The following is an 18,573-nucleotide window of genomic DNA, read 5'->3' on the forward strand; positions in this document are numbered from 1 at the left end:
GGCCGTCACCGGGCCATCTTCCTGAGTCTCTCTTCTTCAAGGACCCCTGCCGTGGGCCTGCGCTCACCGACTTCGGCCCGATGGCATCGTCATCGTAACCCGCTGCGTCTGCAGGGGCTTGTTCTCAAGGTGCTGCGCCGCTGAGGTTCCCCCCACCGCCCCCCGGGACCGTGCAGGAGCTCTTGGTGGCTGTGTCCCTGCTGCCGTCACCTCCCCTGAATCTGTACCAGGAAGCTGCTCCCCTGCTCCATGCGGCGCGGGTCACAGGCTACATGGGCAACCTTGGCCAGGCGAGGCTGGCTCTCCCTGTGACCATGAACGTCACTGATGGTCCTGGGAACCACAGACAGCCCTGCTGTCCCTTTCAACAACTGCCCCCTTCCTGTCCCCCGTCTCCCCTGCCCCACTGCGTCCCCCATGCCCCCATCCACGGCTGCCCCTGGTCCCAGGGCACCTCCGTGCCACCTAACCACAAGACAGTCTCCTGACCATGCACAGACTTGGCTGAGCTGAATCGGACAGAACAATTCCAAGTCGGACCCAACGCGTCTCTGGGGGCATCTACTGATGCATACATGGCCCTTCAGACCTGCCCTTCCATAAAGTGCTCCCCATATTTTAAAGATTTATTTTAAAGATTTTTAAAATTTATTTGACAGAGAGATCACAAGCAGGCAGAGAGGCAGGCAGAGAGAGAGGGAGAAGCAGGCTCCCCGCTGAGCAGAGAGCCCGATGTGGGGCTCGATCCCAAGACCCTGGGATCATGACCCGAGCCGAAGGCAGAGGCTTTAACCCACTGAGCCACCCAGGTGCCCTTAAAGATTTTTTTTTTTTAAGATTTTATTTATTTATTTGAGAGAGAGAGAATGAGAGAAAGAGCACATGAGCAGGGGGAGGGTCAGAGGGAGAAGCAGACTCCGCGCCAAGCAGGGACCCTGATGCGGGACTCAATCCCGGGACTCAAAAAAACAACAAAAAAACCCCAAAGATGTTTTATTTGTCTATTTCTAGGTGATCTCTAGGCCCAACAGGGAGCTCAAACACAGCCGCGAGTCGCAGGCCACGGACTGAGCGGCCCGGCTCCCTCTTCTTTCAACCATCCGCTTCCGCGGGTTCAGCTCCGCAGACGGGGAAGGACTAAGCTGCGGCGCCCCAGAGCCCAGTTGCGGTGGCTGAAGAGAGCTGGCGTGGAGGGCGACGCCCCGACGCCCCGTCAGAGACAGTCGGACGTCGACAGTGAGACCTGCAGGGTCTCCACTCACTGGGCCACATGCAAAGAGCCTGATGGAAGGCGGGTTTGTGACCTTGGCGCCCTTGTGGAGTTCGGGGTGAGGACAGACTGTGGTGCCATGAACCTGCCCTCTCTGGGCCACGTGCCTGTCCTGGGCACCCGGCGAGGGCTCCTTTGCGGTCGTCTTGGCACCCCCTCCCCACTCTGGGCTCCCTCCAGCCTGGGAGCTACTGCCGCCCCGGGCCTCTCTGCGCTCCTGCCCTTGTCTGCCTTGTAAAGACAGTCCGGACCCTCGTCCTCGTGGCCGCCGGGCTGCAGGCTTCATTATCCCTGGAACCTAGAACTGGAGGGTTTCATTCTATGACCCAAAGGGGAAGTGGTCGCTGGGGGACACGAGCAGTCCCAAACCGATCCACTCTGGAAACAGTTTTGACCCCATCCCTGGGGGCTGAGGTCTCCAGCCCAGTGCCCTGGGCTTCCTAGTGGCCCGAGAGACCCCCGGTCAGGACGCAGGAGCGGCCCACCTGCCGTGGGGTGCCCGGGGGGAGGCGGTTGGGGTTCTGCCTGCTGTCGCTGTCCGGAGAGGCCAGCCCCAGCTGCCCACAAAGGCCGCGGCCCACGGCCTTCACGGCCTTGACTGCAGCCCAACTGCTGAATTATTTACACGTCATCCGACTGGCTTTTCTCCTCTAACTTTGCTGTCCTCACCCTGGAGCCCTGCTAACACCACGGACATCTGCCTAGTGGGCCGGGGGCGCTGTGGGGAGATGAGCACGGGGCAGCTGTCGGCGGCCAGAGCCTCGGGCAAACGCGGCGGAGGAGAAGCAAGGCAAGGGACCTGGGGTGTGTCTGGCGGTCGCCGTGGGTGGCTGGGCCCAGTGAGCGCCCCCACGTGGGACCGCGTCCGTCCCCTGCCTGGTCGGGCCACTCCGCGCAGCCGCCCCTGACCCGGGCGGAGCGGACGCCGCTCAGCCCCTCGGCAAAGTGACAATGAGAATATTACGATTTCACATCTCACGAGGGAGCAGCTTAGTTGCCATGACTTCCTGGCTTTGAAACCATCTTTCCTCGGGAGGAAAATACCAGATGAAGAAAACGAGTTTTCCCTGCGAGCGCGGGTGTCCTGAATCGCAGGTCCTGATTGTTCAACGCTGTCGGCTTTCCCCACGTCCCACGTCTGGTGAACCATCCGTGACCTTCGCAGACAAAGCCTGTTTGGAGTCCGATGACGTTGTAGGTGACGGGGCGGACGGACGTGGGCCTTCCCTAGCTCCTTGCCATTTCCACAAACAGCAGGGCCCATGCCGATGGCTCACGCTGGTGACTTTCGGCGGGTGACCGTGAGTGCTGGAAGCCTGCAGGCCGGGACGCCAGCATCGCGTGGCGCGTGCTCACGTTGGCCTTCTCTCCGGCAGGCTCTCGGGGCCCGGTGGGCGAAGCCCGGGCAGAGGAGGCCCATCTCTACACATCCTTAAACAACAGAGAGTGACTCGTCTACCTGCTCCTTCCCCGGCCGCACTGGGTCTTGAGTCTGAAAAAATCTTCCAAGAGGGAGAGGAGCGCCGCGGGGTGGGGGGGGGGGGGCAGGGCCACTTGCTGGGACACACTCCCCTGCGTCCAAGAGCAGGACATCGGAGGATGGAGACGCCATCTGGCCTGGGAGGACGCTACTGGGTCCTGCACGCCCCCGGGGGCTGCGCTGAGGGCCAGTGTGGCTGGGGACCCTGCCGGCCCGGGGCCTGGCCCCTACCCATCACCATGTTGCACAGGCCCATCCCCTTGGGGGCCCTCTAGGCCCCGTGCTGGCTGTCAGTGTCTCTCAGACTGTAAGGAGCCCCCTGCCCCTCTGGCACTCTTGGACCAAACGTGCTCTCAGGCTGTCCAGGACGGTGTTCATCCACATCTCTACCCGCTGAGTCTATAGACGTGCACACACCATGTGTCAGGCTGTGGCCGCCCCGGGGCTCCCAGGGGCCTGAGTGGACTGAAGGAGCGGGAGGCTGGCTGAGGCGCCTCGCACCCCCCCTTCACCCGCTCCCCTCCATATGTGTAGCATTCCTCAGGCACCCCTGACTGCCATAAAACGATAAATAGTTAACTTGCAGAGATCACAGTCCTGCAAGGTAGGAGCCCCCCTTGGTTTGCAAATGTCCTTGAGATTTACAACAAAGAAGTTGCCTTATCAATAGCCCAATTTCCAAAGACACAGAACTCAGTTCCTCAAGCCCTAACGTCACCCTCCCCTCCATAAAAAACCGAAGGAGGCGGAGGTAGAAGGAAAAGTAAATCAAGTTAAATTTCTTCTAAACCTAAATCTCATTAACAAGGATGCTTGATAGCAGGAATGTGACATTCCACCAGGAGACTCTCAGTTGTCTTTACTTGATAGTAACCAGGCCTTCAATATCCTGGTAGTGCTTTTTTCGCATGCGTGGGCTCACCGGCCAGTTCTGCTTCTGTAAGATTGCTTTGTCTGCTTTCGCGCGGGTCCCCTGACCCAATCCACGGACGCCAAGTACGCCTGTTCAAACTGTCAATCAATCAGCTCAGCCCCACCCGAAACTCGTTTGTACCTGTCTATAAAAACCCTGCACCGACCCAGCTCCGGACCTCCCGGCATTATCGGCAACGAGCCGCGCAGAGGTCCAGGTTCGAACCTGCAATAAACGACCCTTGCTGCTTGGCTTTGACTCACGTCTTGGGTGGTCTTTTTTTTTTTTTTTTTTTAAAGATTTTATTTATTTATTTGACAGAGAGAAATCACAAGTAGACAGAGAGGCAGAGAGAGTGAGAGAGGGAAGCAGGCTCCCTGCTGAGCAGAGAGCCCGATGCGGGACTCGATCCCAGCACCCTGAGATCATGACCTGAGCCGAAGGCAGCGGCTTAACCCACTGAGCCACCCAGGCGCCCTCGGGTGGTCTTTTAAGGTGGGGGTAATATTCACTTGGCATTTCAGGACGTGGGGTGTCTCCAGCCAGAGGAGCAGCAAGCCCTGAGCAAGGTTTGGGCGGGCGACAAGGAGGGGGAAATTCCATCAGTGTCCCAAGAGGAAAGGCTCCGGCCGCTGAGGAGAAGCCCAGGAGGGTTTATGTACGAGGGGCCGGAGGGGCAAGGCAGCTCCGGGAGCAGGCACAGGGCCCACCGCCATAGGTCTAGCCTGAGGGACAGCCCGGAGTGAACACCCTCCAGCGCACCCCCGCCCTCCGCTGCAGGACCCGGGGGCAATACGTGTCCATTGCGGAAGATGTAGGAAACACCAAACAGCCGACAGGAGGGTCAAAGTCCCACGCCCTGTGCACCCTGCCCACAGAAGCAGGGGTGGTCAATCCTTGACCCCTCCCTAAGCCCCTCTGTTTGAATATGCAGATTGTAGATGCAAAATTGGGTGGGCTGCCTTTTTTCCTCAATAGTCCTGCTAGTGTGGGCTTGAGATGCCCCTGCTGTCCCCTGTCCCTTCCTTTCCTTTTCTTTCCTTTTCCCTGAAGGTCATCTCCACACCCAGTGCGGGGCTTGAACCCATGACCCTGAGATTGAGAGTTGTGGCTCTGTGAACGGAGGCGGCCAGGCACCCCACGTGCTGTGCTGTCATTTCAGCAGGCCCCCTCACAGATGATGGGTCACGTACAAGGACACACTTGTGCCTTTGCAATCCGAAGTGTCTGCGGGTCACCACCTTCCCACCAAGGGGTCAGACTGGGCCCTCCGCGGCAGAAGTGCCTGATGGCGCCCAGTAGGCCCACTGCACGTCTACAAGCTGCTCTTCTAAACAATATCACCTGAATCTCACGGCGAGGGAGTACTCAGTCCAGTGCCCTGAGTGCGGGACATCCTACAAACTTAAAACAGTCCACACGGCAAGACGGCACATGTGGGGAGGGCCGTGCTGCTCCCCTGGTCGACGTGTCTGCTGCTCACAGGGAACCGGTGTCTGTCTTCTCACGGTGATGGTGGCGAGGGGGGCTTCCCTTCCTCTTGGGGGCCACGCACAGAAGAATTCAGGGTCGAGCGTCATAGTAGCCACAACCTACTCTCGGACGGTCCCACCAACAACAAACGGGAAGCGAGGGGGAGCATTGGGAAAATGGGGGGCGGGAAGGACTTCTGTGGGTTCATTGGACTCGTTTTTCAACTTTCCTGCAAGTTTGACCACCCAGCCAGGCGTCCCGATTCTCTTCATTTTTGAGGCTGTGTCCTTGTCTGTCGCATGCGGGATCGCATTCGCTTGTCTGCCGTCTGCCCGCAGACGCTTGGGTTGCCTGCAGCCTCGGTTCCTGTGAATGGTGCTGTGTGAACACGGGCGTGCCCAGAGCTCCTTGGGCGCCTGCTTTCCCTTCTCTGGGTCTACACCCACAAGTGGAATTGCTGGGTCATCTGGTAATTCTATTTTTAATTTTTTGAGGAGTGAGAACACTTTTCCAGCAGCTACTCTCATTCCCCTTCCTACCCACAGGGCACGGGGTCCAATGGCCCCAGTTTTGCCAACACTCCCTTTCTGGCTTGGTTTTTGCTTTTTTGCTTTTAAGATTTTATTTATTTGACAGAGAGAGAGAGAGAGAGAGAGCACGCGCAGGAGCAGGCTCCCCGCCGAGCAGGGAGCCCGACGCAAGGCTCGATCTCAGGATCCTGAGATCATGACCTGAGCCGAAGGCAGAGGCCTAACGACTGAGCCACCCAGGTGCTCCTATAACAGTTGTTTGAACAAAATTTTTTAATTTTAATGAAGTCCAAAATACCGATGTTGTCTTTTATGACAAATGCTTTTAGTGTCCCGCACAATCTCTGCCGATGGAAGGCTCATGGATTTTCACTTGTATCTTCTAGTAGTTTTATGGTTTTAAATTCTCATTTGGGTCTCCGAGGTACTCGAGGCTCAGGAGCCCCAGGACGTGTCCATGGCCGTATTTGAGGCTGCTACCTGCTGAGCATGTCCCTGTGGTCACACGCCGTGCACAGGTCAGCCGCTTGGCAAGGTGAGCCAAAGAGTCATTTTATGGATATTTCCGCCACTGAAATTCCTTGAACACACGGTTTGAGGATGTGACGGCCATGGCACTTGTCAGCCACACAGAGATCAGAGAAAAGCAGTCGGAATTCACAAGAACCTGCAGGGAAGGTCAGCCCTGTGCTCTTCCTTTGTTTCTGCGGGGTCGGTGCCTGCTTTCTTTCTCCGTCCATTTTTTGTTTTTGTTTTTTTTTAAATTTTTTTTAAAGATTTAATTTATTTATTTGACAGACAGAGATCACAAGCAGGCAGAGAGGCAGGCAGAGAGAGAGGAGGAAGCAGGCTCCTCCCCGCTGAGCAGAGAGCCCGATGTGGGGCTCGATCCCAGGACCCTGAGATCATGACCTGAGCCGAAGGCAGAGGCTTAACCCACTGAGCCACCCAGGCGCCCCTCTCCGTCCGTTTTATGGAAATGTCGAATATACGGGACTGGTTCGTGACGCCATCGCTATGACCCATAGTTCGTGTTACCCTGTGTCTCATGACGAGCAGGTGTCTGAGCGGAGCAGAACGCCCTGAGGGGCCCCGTGCGGTCCGGAGCTCCGACAGTCCCAGGCGCAGGGGCGCCGCGGCTGGCCGCCGAGTTTGACCGTGGAGCCGCTCGCTGGGTTTGCCGGAGCTCGTCCTCTGCGCGTGTCACCTACAGCTTTTCAGTTCATTTGATGGGAAGAGTGTGACAGCCTCCGTGACGTGTCGTGAGCAAGTCAGAAGCTTCATAGCGCCCATCAGCTGAAGCCTGGCTGACCCCTTTCCCAGGGCAGACAGACGCGGCTCACTTCTTACCTGAATCAGGAAATGCCCACGAGCGTTGTGGTGGGGGGGGGTGTCACAGGGGTTTGGACGACAGCCCTTTCCCTGGGCCTGTTGATTCTACATGTGGATACGTCCTCAGGGCAAGGGGTTCAAGCAGGAAGCACCGGGGGCCCCGTTCCCAGCTTCCCCCACATATACTCTGCCGCCCAGGCTCGAGGCTCCCACCCTGTTCTGCCCCTGTGTACCCTCCCATGACCCGTGACTCTTTTGAAAAATACTAGAGCTATGGAATAGTGAACAACTCATATTTTGCACTTGGGTGCATCGATTATTAACACTTTGCCCCATTTTCTCTCTTTACGTATTCGTACATGGGCCTCCCGTCCGAGGCTTCCAGTGAGTGGGCACACGTGTGTTTTTGTAGGACGTGCATGGTCTGTGCTCTTTAAAGCAGACACTTCACAGAAGTCCCAGCACTTCCCCTCCAACACGTGGCACCCAAAGTCAAGGACGCTGCCCTTCATTTCTCCAGAACTGTAGCCGGCACATCACCAGTCATGTCTAAGGAACGGCGGAGAAATGCACAGTAAAGGTACTGGGTTCTCCTTTTTAACCCTTTCAACAAAAAGACACATGGAGAACTGCAACAGGGCCCAAGTATGACCCCCCGTGGGCCGCGCCCCGGCCGCCCCACAGACTTTCCGAGCTCACTGGGGTCACACGGCACATTCTGTTCTGAGCTCGGCACTGTGTGCTGGAGCTCCAGTGGTCACATACAGATCTGTCGCGTTAATGTTTTATTTTTAAAATGGTTTTGGAAAAGTTTCAGTAGCTGATATATTCACCAGTTTAACTGTCTAGAATACCGCTCCGGAACAAGTCTCACTTTCATCCTGTCCTTTCAGGGCCCCCCACCCCCGCACCAGCATTTGGGGTTTGACCTCAGAGCCCCCTAAGCCACTGCAGTTGTGTTTCTTTTCGCACGGAAGGCAGCAGGGCACACTTGGGCATTCATCGGTTGGCAATAGGTCTTGGTGTTACAATCACGTGGTTTCTAGGAACGTCTGTGTAGGAGGGTCTCAGGGGCCCCCGGAGTGTGTGGCCGACTCTGTTTCAAGTGTCTGAGCGAGGGTTAAGCTGCTATTTCTTTCTGGTTTGTTTGTTTGTTTGTTTGTTTTAAGATATTATTTATTTATCTGACAGACAGAGATCACAAGCAGGCAGAGAGGCAGGCAGAGAGAGAGCAGGAAGCAGGCTCCCCGCCGAGCAGAGAGCCCGATGCGGGGCTCGATCCCAGGATCCTGGGATTATGACCTGAACAGAAGGCAGAGGCTTAACCCACTGAGCCACCCAGGCGCCCCCTTCTTTCTGTTTCTTATTTTTTTTTTTTTTTAAGATTTTATTTTATTTGAGAGAGAGACAGAGGGAGGAAGAGAGAGAGGACAAGCAGGGGAACAGGCAGAGAGAAGCGGACTCCTCACTGAGCAGGGAGCTCGATCCCAGGACCCTGAGATCACAACCTGAGCTGAAGGCAGACGCTTCACCACTGAGTCCCCCAGGTGCCTTCAAGCAGCTGTTTCCGACACAAACTGTGGACAACATGTTTTGAAGGCAGGAAATCTAAAACGTTAATCACTTGTATATGTCAGCTTCTTTGTGGGTGATGAAGTCTTGGGTGGCCTTTGAGTTTTTTTCTTTTTTTTAATATTGTATTTATTTGATGGAGAGAGAGAGACAGCGAGAGAGAGAACACAAGCAGGGGGACTGAGAGAGGGAGAAGCAGGCTTCTCGCAGAGCAGGGAAACCCATGCGGGGCTTGATCCCAGGGCCCTGGGCCGAAGGCAGACACTTCACCACCGAGCCTCGCCGGGCTGGGCCTCTGAGATTTTTGACTGACATGTGTCTCCTTGAGGCTTCCGAGGGGGTGTTTTTGTTAAATATGTATGTGAAATAGCCCCTTCTCGTAGAATACCTCATGTTTTCATGATTCCTTTTATCTGGGGATCTCCAAGAACTACTCCAACATCCCTGGAGAGGTGTGGGAGCGGCCCCTAGGTGCTGTACAGACAGGGACACCGAGGCTCGTGGCCTGGTTAAAGTCACAGCGTCAGTGATGCTGGCGCTTCACTGCGCGTTCAGGGGACGCTGGGTACAAGGTTGAATTCCGGCGTCACACCAGTGTGGCCAGTACTTAAAAGCAGCTGGTTTACTGGCCTCTGGGTTAGTCCTCCACTCTTTCCCTGTTCCCCTAAAAACCCAGCTGTCCCAGAGATGGCAGCGCGGGAGCTTCAAGATTGAACGAGTTGCTCGCAAGCCATTTGTGTTTCCTTTCAGAAGATCGGGGAACTCTCCGGTGCTCAGCGCTCACGCCCCTGCACCGTGTCTTGCGACCCTCCCCAGGCCCCCCCAACCCTGCATTCCCTCCGATCACCCCGGTCTGCCTCCCGTTGCCCGCCCGCTGGCTCCTTCACGGAGTCCCACCTGTCTCCGCCTCTTCTTCCCGCGTTTTGAAGGAACAGCTGTAAATCCCTCCTTCCCAAGGGGAGATCCGTTCCTTCACGCCTGTCCCGAACCTCCCGACCTCCTCCGAGGAGGAACTCCTCTCCCGATTGCTTTTCTCTGCTGTTCTGCTGTCCCAGCAGCTTTGATTGGAAAGGTGCTGGAGGGCCTTTGCGGCAATGGCCAGACATAAGCAAACAAAACACGACCGAGAAATCCCAACCTTCATCCTCCAGCTACTGGCTTTCTTCCTCAGTCCGTTCCTGGACCAGTGCTGCCGCCCCCACCTAGGTCCCAGCAAAGCAGCCCTTTGCCAACCTGGGCGAGGACCAGATTCTGCGGGTACCTCGGTCCTTGGCTGCCCGCTGTCATTGGGGAAGCTCGTGAGCTTCTGCACGGAGACCCGTCTCAGAGAAGCCTCTCGCCCGGAGCCGGGTCGCAGGGGTGCGTGAGCACCTGGTTCCGGGGATCCCAAACACACCGGGTTAGCCACGCGCCGTTGACAAGTCCAAAGGTACAGAGACGTGTGGCCGTGAAAGAAGCAAGAAGTTACTGCAGTGAGGCCGGCTCTGGAGGACAGCGGGCTTGGACCTCAAGGACGCCGCAGAATGCTGGACCGACTTCTGGGTTTATTTTGTATTTTATTTTATTTTTTAAAAAAAGATTTCATTTATTTATTTGACAGACAGAGAACACAAGTAGGCAGAGAGGCAGGCAGAGTGGGGGGGCGGGAAGCAGGCTCCCTGCTGAGCATCCCAGGACCCTGAGATCCCGGCCTAGGCCGAAGGCAGAGCCTTTAACCCACTGAGCCCCCCAGGCGCCCCTGACTTCTGGGTTTATATAGGGAAAAGTGGGGCGAAGGAGGGTGGGTCCGTGAAGGCCAGCACTGAAGGTCAAATGGGTCACTGTCTTGGAGTCAGTCCCGCAGGGGAGGGTGGTCCTTACCCTCCAGGACAGAGTTTCTGCTCCCACCGCGGGATGCTTTGTCTTGGGGTCTTCTGCCTGCGCCAAGGGACCACCTGAAAAGAAAAACCCACTGTAAAGTTGGAGGTCAAAATGGAGGCAGCTGAGACCACTTTGACCTAAACACACACACACACACGAATATAATTTTATAAAGATGGTTTCACATTATGTGCACCCTCTTAATGTGTCTTGGATGTGTTTGGTGTCGAGAAATAGAGCAGCCCTGGGGTGCCTGGGTGGCTGAGTCAGTTAAGCATCTGCCTTCGGCTCAGGTCATGATCCCAGGGTCCTGGGATTGAGCCCCACATCAGGCAGGGTCCCTGCTCAATGGGGAGCCTGCTTCTCACACTTCCTCTGCCTCTGTTTCTGTACTCTCTCAATCATTCTTTCTTTAAAACAAATAATCTTAAAAAGGAAAAAAGAATGTCATTATCATCTTTATGGCTGGCCTGGTATTTCCTGATAAGGAGGAGGAGCTGGTGGTCTGCAAATCTTGTACCTTTTTTCTCCTTGTTTCCTGTGTTTATTGCCTTTGGGAAATTGCTACAAATGTTCTTGAATCAAACATAAATTTCACAGTGTGATAAAAATTGCCACTGTCATTCTGGACCTTCAGCAGGTGCTCCTGGACTCCGGGATGCACTCGGCAGGATGCGCGTGCAGGGCGTGCTGATGTCTGCCCACGCCTTCCTGTCATGGGCAAATGTTTCTGGGAAGTTTGTACCTTTCCTTGGTTTCTCAAAGAGGCCGTGACACAGAGGAGCCGCTGTTTGCTGTTACTCGCTGCCAGGCTGAGAGGAGTGCATGGGACCAACCCTTCCCACAAGCCTATTATCTCCATTTTACAGATGCGGCCACCAAGTCACAGAAGCTCCCACTTTCCCACCCATCCTGGAACCCCCAGGTGTGTCTGTGCCGGGCCTCCCTTTCCCACCAGATAAGGAGTGAAGTCCTTGCTGTCCACACAAGTAATTATTTCCCGTCCTCGGGGCTGGAAGTCTCTGTACCCGGCAAGCTGACAGGCACACAGTTCCCGAAGCCACCTTCCTTCTCCGCTGGCCCTCCGCCTCCTCATTCTGCCTGAAATGGGCTTCACTCACCCCAGTTTAAATCCTTGCTGCTCTGTTTTGAGTTGATTGTACTCTGGAGTTTCAAGGAGCATCACCATCTGGGCTAAAATTAATTTGGGGATAAATCCTCAATCTTTTTTTTTTTTTTTTTCTCAAAGATTTTATTTATTTATTTGACAGAGATCACAAGTAGGGAGAGAGGCAGGCAGAGAGAGAGGAGGAAGCAGGCTCCCTGCTGAGCAGAGAGCCCGATGCGGGGCTCGATCCCAGGACCCTGGGATCATGACCTGAGCCGAAGGCAGAGGCTTTAACCCACTGAGCCACCCAGGCGCCCCCTCAATCTTTTTTTAAAAAAATATTTATTTGACGGAGATCACAAGTAGGCAGAGAGGCAGGCAGAGAGAGAGAGAGGAGAAAGCAGGCTCCCCACGGAGCAGAGAGCCCGATGTGGGGCTCGATCCCAGGACCCTGCAATCATGATCTGAGCCAAAGGCAGAGGTTTTAACGCACTGAGCCACCCAGGCGCCCCTCAATCTTATTTTGAAAGATCCTTCCTGTTGTTTACTTAAAAGAGTTTCTTTTCTTTTTGTTTTAAGAGTCAATTAAATATTGCCATGTCATTTAATGTCACTTAATGTTTATCCCAGTCCACCCAGCATACCACGTGAATCCCAGTGGGTGGGGGTGGGGGTGTGGGGGATGGGGAGAGCCTTGTTTTGTCCTACTTGGTTTTTCTTTTCTTTTCCTACTTGGTTTTCTGATAATACAGTCTGCTGCACTGACAGGTGATTTAATTTTTTTTTTTGGGGGGGGAGGGAGGTTGAACAAGTTATTTGTGGGTAGCCTGCCACTTACTATTTAAAATTCATGTTTCTGTCCTGTCTGCATTTCAAGATTAGCTCACACTTGCTGTAGGGACTTATTTCAATGTGAAATGTCACATGATAGGACTGTCAACACTGGAAGGGACCTGAAATTCCATCAGCCGGCTGGTATATACCGTTACAAATGACAGTGGCAAACTGTGGATATACCTGAATGAAATTCTAGTCTCTGCTGAGATTATCTTGGGTTTTATCATGAGGTATCCATACCAAAAGCAAATACTGTCTTATTCCTTCCTTTTGAGCATTTATATGATCTACTAAAAGAAAGAAGAGGGAACTGACTCAGATAAAGACATGTTTTTTGTTTTCTTTTGCTAATAGGTCACTTACTAAAAACTATGATGTTAATACAGTGAACGTTTAAAAAACACAAGAAAAGAATATACACAATATAAACCTATCTTTTGTTTTTTTAAGTAGTGTCAGGGAGCATGAATTCCTCTTCATGCTCTTCAAATTAACATGAGGTAGATTAGCAGGAAAAAATCAAATATAATAGTTTACACATAGGGCATCCACAGAGGCAGGAAATTCCGAGACAGACAAGATTTGTATACATCATCCTAAATTAAGAAAAAGGTAAGGGTCTGGGGCTTTGAAGGGAAGGAATGTAATTCACAGGGCAGTAAGAAAAAGAGCAAATGTTCGCTAATTGGATGTTTGTCCTGCCATAGGATGGGTCACTCACATAAAATTTATCTCTGCTAGTAACCAATGTTCTTGGGAAGACTCCCAATTTAGATTCTTCCATGTAATTAAGGGAGGGGCACAAAATTCTGTTGAGCCCACAAGGTCTCCTTTGCCATCAGCTCAAAATAATCTTCATGCCAGAGTGGCCCACCTTGGGGCAGTCTGTCCCCCAGAATAGGACAAACTAGAGGCAGGGCTACTTAAGCCTTCCCAGGGCCTAGAGTGAAGCTTATTAATCAGATGTTATAAATAAAGAGCGTTGAAAGTTATCTTCTACTAAAGGCTCTCAAGGGCTTAGATCAGTTGGGGGGGGGTGGGGGGAAGTTGCCCCTCTACTAATTAAACTGACCTAAAACCAAGTAAGAGGAGGCGAGCAAACAGAAGCCTAACCATGTGTGCACCGCGTGCATACCTAGGGGACATCCGGGAAAACCGACGAGCCCCCGAAACGGTGTAAGACCCCGCCTTGAACACCGTCCTGGAGCGGAAGCCAGAGGAGGCTGGGGTGGGGGGGGAGTCAGCTCCAGGAGGGGGGCTGGGGTGGGGGTGGGGGTGGGGGGTCGGTTCCAGGAAGGGAGGAGAAGAGGACAGCAGGCAGGGGTGGGGTGGGGTGGGGTGGGGTGGGGTGGGGGGTCGGTTCCGGGCGGGTGCGGGAGAGGCCCAGCCGGCAGCGGGTCTCGCTCCCCGGAGACGCGGTCAGTCTCTCCCGGCCCCTGCGGGAGACACGCTCGCGCCCGACGGCCCCTCTGCACCGACGCGCCCGCGTACAAAGGGGCCGCTGCGGCTCAGGCCGACACTGGGCCTGCAGGTCCTTAAACGTGACCGCCCACGCTAGCCCGCGTCAGAGAGGCCTGTCCCGGGCGGCCGCGGCGGGCCGGACACCAGGGGAGGCCGACGGCCGCGGGCCCGGCCTCCTCGCCCGCCCTCGCCGCGCGCATCCGCGGACGCCGAGCAACACTCGCGGGAGCTCCTCCCCTGCGGCCCCACCCCCACCCCCAGTCCGGCCTCCGCGAAGCTTCGGGAAGGCGGGCGGGGCGGGGCGCATGCGCGGCGTCAGAGCCGGGCGGAAGTGCTCGTCGCCGCGCCGCCGCCGCGTGACGCACTTCCTGTTTGTTGTCGGAGAAAGGAGAGAAAGGAAAGCGCGAGGTGCCGCCGCCGCCACCGCCGCCCGCGCTGCTGTGCCGGAGCCGAGGGGACCCGGGCCGCCGCCCCGCCGCGCCTCCTGCTCGCCGCCGGCTCCCTGTCCTCGGTGAGGGTCGCCCGCGGGCGGGGGTCGGGCGCCGGGCCGGTGTGGGGCCGGGGAGGAGGTTGGGCCGGGGGTCGGGACCTGCGGCCTGCTGTGGGGTCGGGGTTCGGGGCTGGGCCGTCTGGCGGGGGGGTCCGCGGGGGGCCGGAGCCGCGGGGCGGGGCCGGGGTCCCGGGGTCGGGCCGGGGTGGGCGTCGGGCGCGGGGCGCGGGCTGCGGCCGCGGGCGGACGTCGGGGGTCGGGGGTGGACGGCGGGCCCGGCGGTCTGGCCGGGCGCAGGGGGGCCCGGGGCGGGCTGGGGTCCGGGTCCCGCGAGTCGGGGGCGGCCTTCGCCCCTGGCCGGCCCCAGCCGGCGGTTGGGCCCGGGCTCGGCGGCGGCGGGGCCGTGCGGCGCGAGCCCCTGTTTGTGCCCGCGAGTCCCGCGTGGACGGGCCCGGAGCCCGGAGCCGGCGGGGAAGCGGCCCCGGAGCCGCCGAGCCGCGCGCCCGGAACTTCGGGGCTCCTCGGAAGTTCGCTGCGGCCGGAGGGCGCCGCGGTGCGCTGGGCTCCCGCAGCTGCTGCCCGAGTAAGGGAAGGGGCCGCGTGTGGGCCCCGAAGGTCCCCGAGCGCGTCGTGGCTGTCGCCTGCTCGCGCGAGCCCGGGGTCCGGCCGCGCGGCAAGGTCACCCCGCGAGGGCCCGGCGCCGCGCTCCTCCGCGCCCTGCCCCGGCCGGCGTCCTGGAAGACGGGGCTCGGGGCGGGGGGGGCGTCGGGTCCGACGACGGGCGGGGACCGCGGTCCGGGCTTCTGGCCGTCGGCTTTCGGGCTCGTCGTCGCTTCCGCGAATTGGGCGAAGCGGTCGGTGTCTGTGCGCCCCTCCCGGGCCGCCCCGGCCGCGGTCTCTGGAAACGCCGCCGGACTTGCCGCTCCGGGCTCGGCGCGCTCCGGGGAGCCGCGGAACGTCGCGGTCCTGCCGGTCCGGTGCGGGCGCGAGTCGGCCCGGGGGCGGCCGGCACGGACTCGACCTGTTGCTGTGGGAGGCGGTCCGGTCCGGTGGGGCGTCGGAGCGTCCCTGACACGAGGTCGTCGGTGTTTTGGATTTTACTTTCTTGGTTCGACACGGGTGGTCTGAGGGTGTCCCTGGCGGCGGGACCGACGGCTCTGGAGCGCGGGTGGGGACTCGCGCCGAGCGCGCTGCAGGCCGGGTCGCGGGCGGGGGCCACGCGGCTCGCAGCTCCGTGCGGGCCGCAGTGTCTCTGCCGAGCTTTCGTCGGTGGAAGAATTCCAGTGGCCCCGGTTTCCCTGGTGTTTCCCTGGTGTGGGCGCGGCCGTAAACGCGGTTGTTCCAGGTCCCGGACCGCGCGACCCGCACACGCCAGATCCAGCTTCGCGGTGGCGGGGTCTGCGCACTTTTCAGTTCTAAAGCTCAGGGAGTCCTCGGTTAAAGGTTTTCCCGACTGAGCGCGCGCCGGAGAGGAGCAGAAGCAGACCCCTGCGCAGACCGGGCACTCCGTCCCAGGACCGCGGGTTCACGACCTGAGCACAAGGCAGATGCTTAACCGACTGAGCCCCCCGGTGCCCTCACCCTCAGGGAGTTATTTTAAGTGCAGCGTTTCAGGGTTGCTGTGTAATGCTGACTGTCACCTCGGTGGTGCGCCTGTACCTTCCACCGGTGGGTCCGCCCATTGAAGGTCAGCCGCTCGCTCCCGGGTAAGGCTGATGACACGCCTTTTTCTGAGGTCTCTTGGTGAGGACCAAGTGAGTGGAGGCGGCCTCTCTGGGTAAGGTGATCTTTGAACGGAATAGATAAAAACTTTTTTTTGTTGAAATCCTGGAAACGAGTCTGATTTAGGGTAGGGGGTGGTCTGTGTTGGAAATCTGGGTTGCTTTTTTTTTTTTGCCCAGGACACCCCCCAGTGGTGAAATGGGCGTAATTGCAGGTTTATTGGGGAACTAGGATGGGGACAGTGGCAGAGAACTTACAAATGCTGTCCTTTCTCTTTGATAGGATTTGTGAGAACTTGAAATTCAGGAGGCGGGGAGCCGGCTTCCCCCTCTCTCTGCCTGCCTCTCTGCCTCCTTGTGATCTCTGTCCGTCACATAAACAAACACATAAAGTCTTCAAAAAAATAAATTCAGGGTGGCGCCTGGGTGGCTCAGTGGGTTAAGCCTCTGCCTTCAGCTCAGGTCATGATCTCAGGGTGCTGGGATCGAGCCCCGCATCGGGCTCTCTGCTCAGCGGGGAGCCTGCTTCCCCCTCTCTCGGCCTGCCTCTCTGCCTGCTTGTGGTCTCTCTGTTCAATAAATAAATAAAATCTTAAAAATAAAAAAATAAATTGAGGAGGTAGATGAGAAGAACAGCAAGGTTGAAGATAAGCATAGTGACAGGAGTAACAGAAGTGGAAGGGCACGTGGCTGTAATCTCTACCACCAGCGCGGGCTTGAACTCCCAGCGCCAAGATATGCGTCACATATTGTACCAACTGAGTCAGCCAGGTGCCCTGGAAAGACTATCTAAAACCTAATTAAAGGAAATGAGTTAATGGGTAACTCGGCTTGGAGAACTTTGATGCTTTTATTATATATCAACTACAGGTTTTTTTCCAAATTTTGACCTTTAATGGTAGCATGCAGAATCACTGTTCACCCTTTTTGTTTTGATATCCTGCCTAAGAAAGTAAGTTTAGAAGATACTTACTATTCTTTGTACTGTTTATTTAAATACTTCACTTTTAAGGTGGGGAAAATTAATTTCTGGCAAAAAAATACAAAGGTAGGAGCTCCTGGCTGGCTCTGTTTGCGGCGTGCGACTCTTGGTTTCGGGGTGTAAGTGGAAGCTCTGGTGGACGTAGAGAGGACTGAAAATCTTGAAATAATTATAAAGGCAGTTAAGTTCCCCAGGGTTGCATTATATGTCAAAGTGGGGAGGAGAGTATTTTATCTACACCTCTAATTCTTTATTTCAAAAGCTATTCCTTATTTGGGCATAGCTGGGTTTTCTCTGAAAACTTTGATCCTTTCTTAACATTTGTGGGGAGTTTCGACCATCCTAAGAAACATAGCTGCCGGGAGTGCTCTGAGGCAGTAGAACTGCGTGGGTTGTGAGTTGGTTGTGAGTTGGTGGGGTTTCTCTTTTTGTGTGTATTTGTTTATAAAAATACTTCAGTTATTTTAGGATTCTTCAGTTCAGTCGCAAGGATCAGTTGTATTTGGAAGGGTGGTGTGGGATTTGTGCCCTTGAAAATTCTCGTTCTCCTTTTCACCAACGCAGGATTCCAGGACCTACCTACTACTATGTGTGTTCTCTGGGAGGGCCTGGAATCCTCACTGCAGTGCTCCCTGTGTGCCTGAGGCGTCGCCCCGGACGCACCGTGCTGAGAAAACCTTGTTTGGATTGGAACCTTCCTGGTTGTTTTTTGTCCTCATGACCCTTCTGTGATTAATAATGGAATCCAGACCTTCGGAATACCCACTTTGAATTCACAAACCAGGACTGGGTACTTGCCGTATTATCTATTTTATTTTAATGAAAGGAAGTTAGTCGTGCCTGTAAGTGTCTGATAGTCGATAATTACTGGTTTGGCAATCATTGGTCTCAGATCTTGAGTTCAGGGGAAGTAGCTTCCTTGTTTGTTTCAGGAATCCTTGAGGCACTTGAGGCATATTGGGTAACAACTATGTAAGTAGATGGTTTGTGGGAAGGTTGACGGTTCCCTTCTGTGTGTCTGTCCCCGGCCCCCCCATGAGAATTCTCAGGTAATGAAATGATACATAGGTAACTTCTCCCGATCTACTTTAGTTTCTTCTCTCTCTCTCTCTCTTCCTCCTTCCCTCCCTTTTTAAAGATTTAAAGAAAATACAAGCTGGGGAAGCAGCAGAGGGCGAGGGAGATGCAGACTCTGAGCAGGGAGCCCAATGTCGGGCTCCATTTCAGGACCCCGAAGGCAGATGCTTAACTGACTGAGCCACCCAGATGCCCCCAGATGTACTGATTTCTCGTTAAATGTCCTGGGTGCTTTCATTTCCATCAAGCAAACGGCATTCCACTAAATTAGCTGATGCTACAGAAGAATTAAACACTTAACAAAATGGTTTCTTGGGGCACCTAGGTGGCTTAGTTGGTGGCATGTGAATTATTGTTATTATGTTTTTGGACTGTGTGACTCTTGATCTTGGGTTGGTGTAAGTTCAAACTCCATGTTGGGTGTAGAGATGAGTTAAAAATAAAATCTTAAAAATAAAGTTTTCTTT

The 18,573-nt window shown here is 55.6% G+C and overlaps 1 protein-coding gene across 4 annotated transcripts in view; it reads left to right on the forward strand.

Moving 5' to 3' along the window:
- Positions 1-14,194: 14,194 nt before the first annotated feature.
- DNAJB6 (DnaJ heat shock protein family (Hsp40) member B6) overlaps positions 14,195-18,573 on the forward strand; it is a 62,237-nt gene continuing 57,858 nt past the window's right edge. For 3 of the 4 annotated variants that reach the window (XM_059172399.1, XM_059172400.1, XM_059172402.1), the window contains exon 1: positions 14,195-14,347. The gene's annotated coding sequence lies outside the window, so the exon portion shown is untranslated. The remainder of the gene's footprint in view (positions 14,348-18,573) is intronic. The other variant, XM_059172401.1, reaches the window with a different exon arrangement.

Source organism: Mustela lutreola, chromosome 4 (assembly GCF_030435805.1).
Source record: "Mustela lutreola isolate mMusLut2 chromosome 4, mMusLut2.pri, whole genome shotgun sequence".
In the NCBI taxonomy this organism is placed as follows: Eukaryota; Metazoa; Chordata; class Mammalia; order Carnivora; family Mustelidae; genus Mustela; species Mustela lutreola.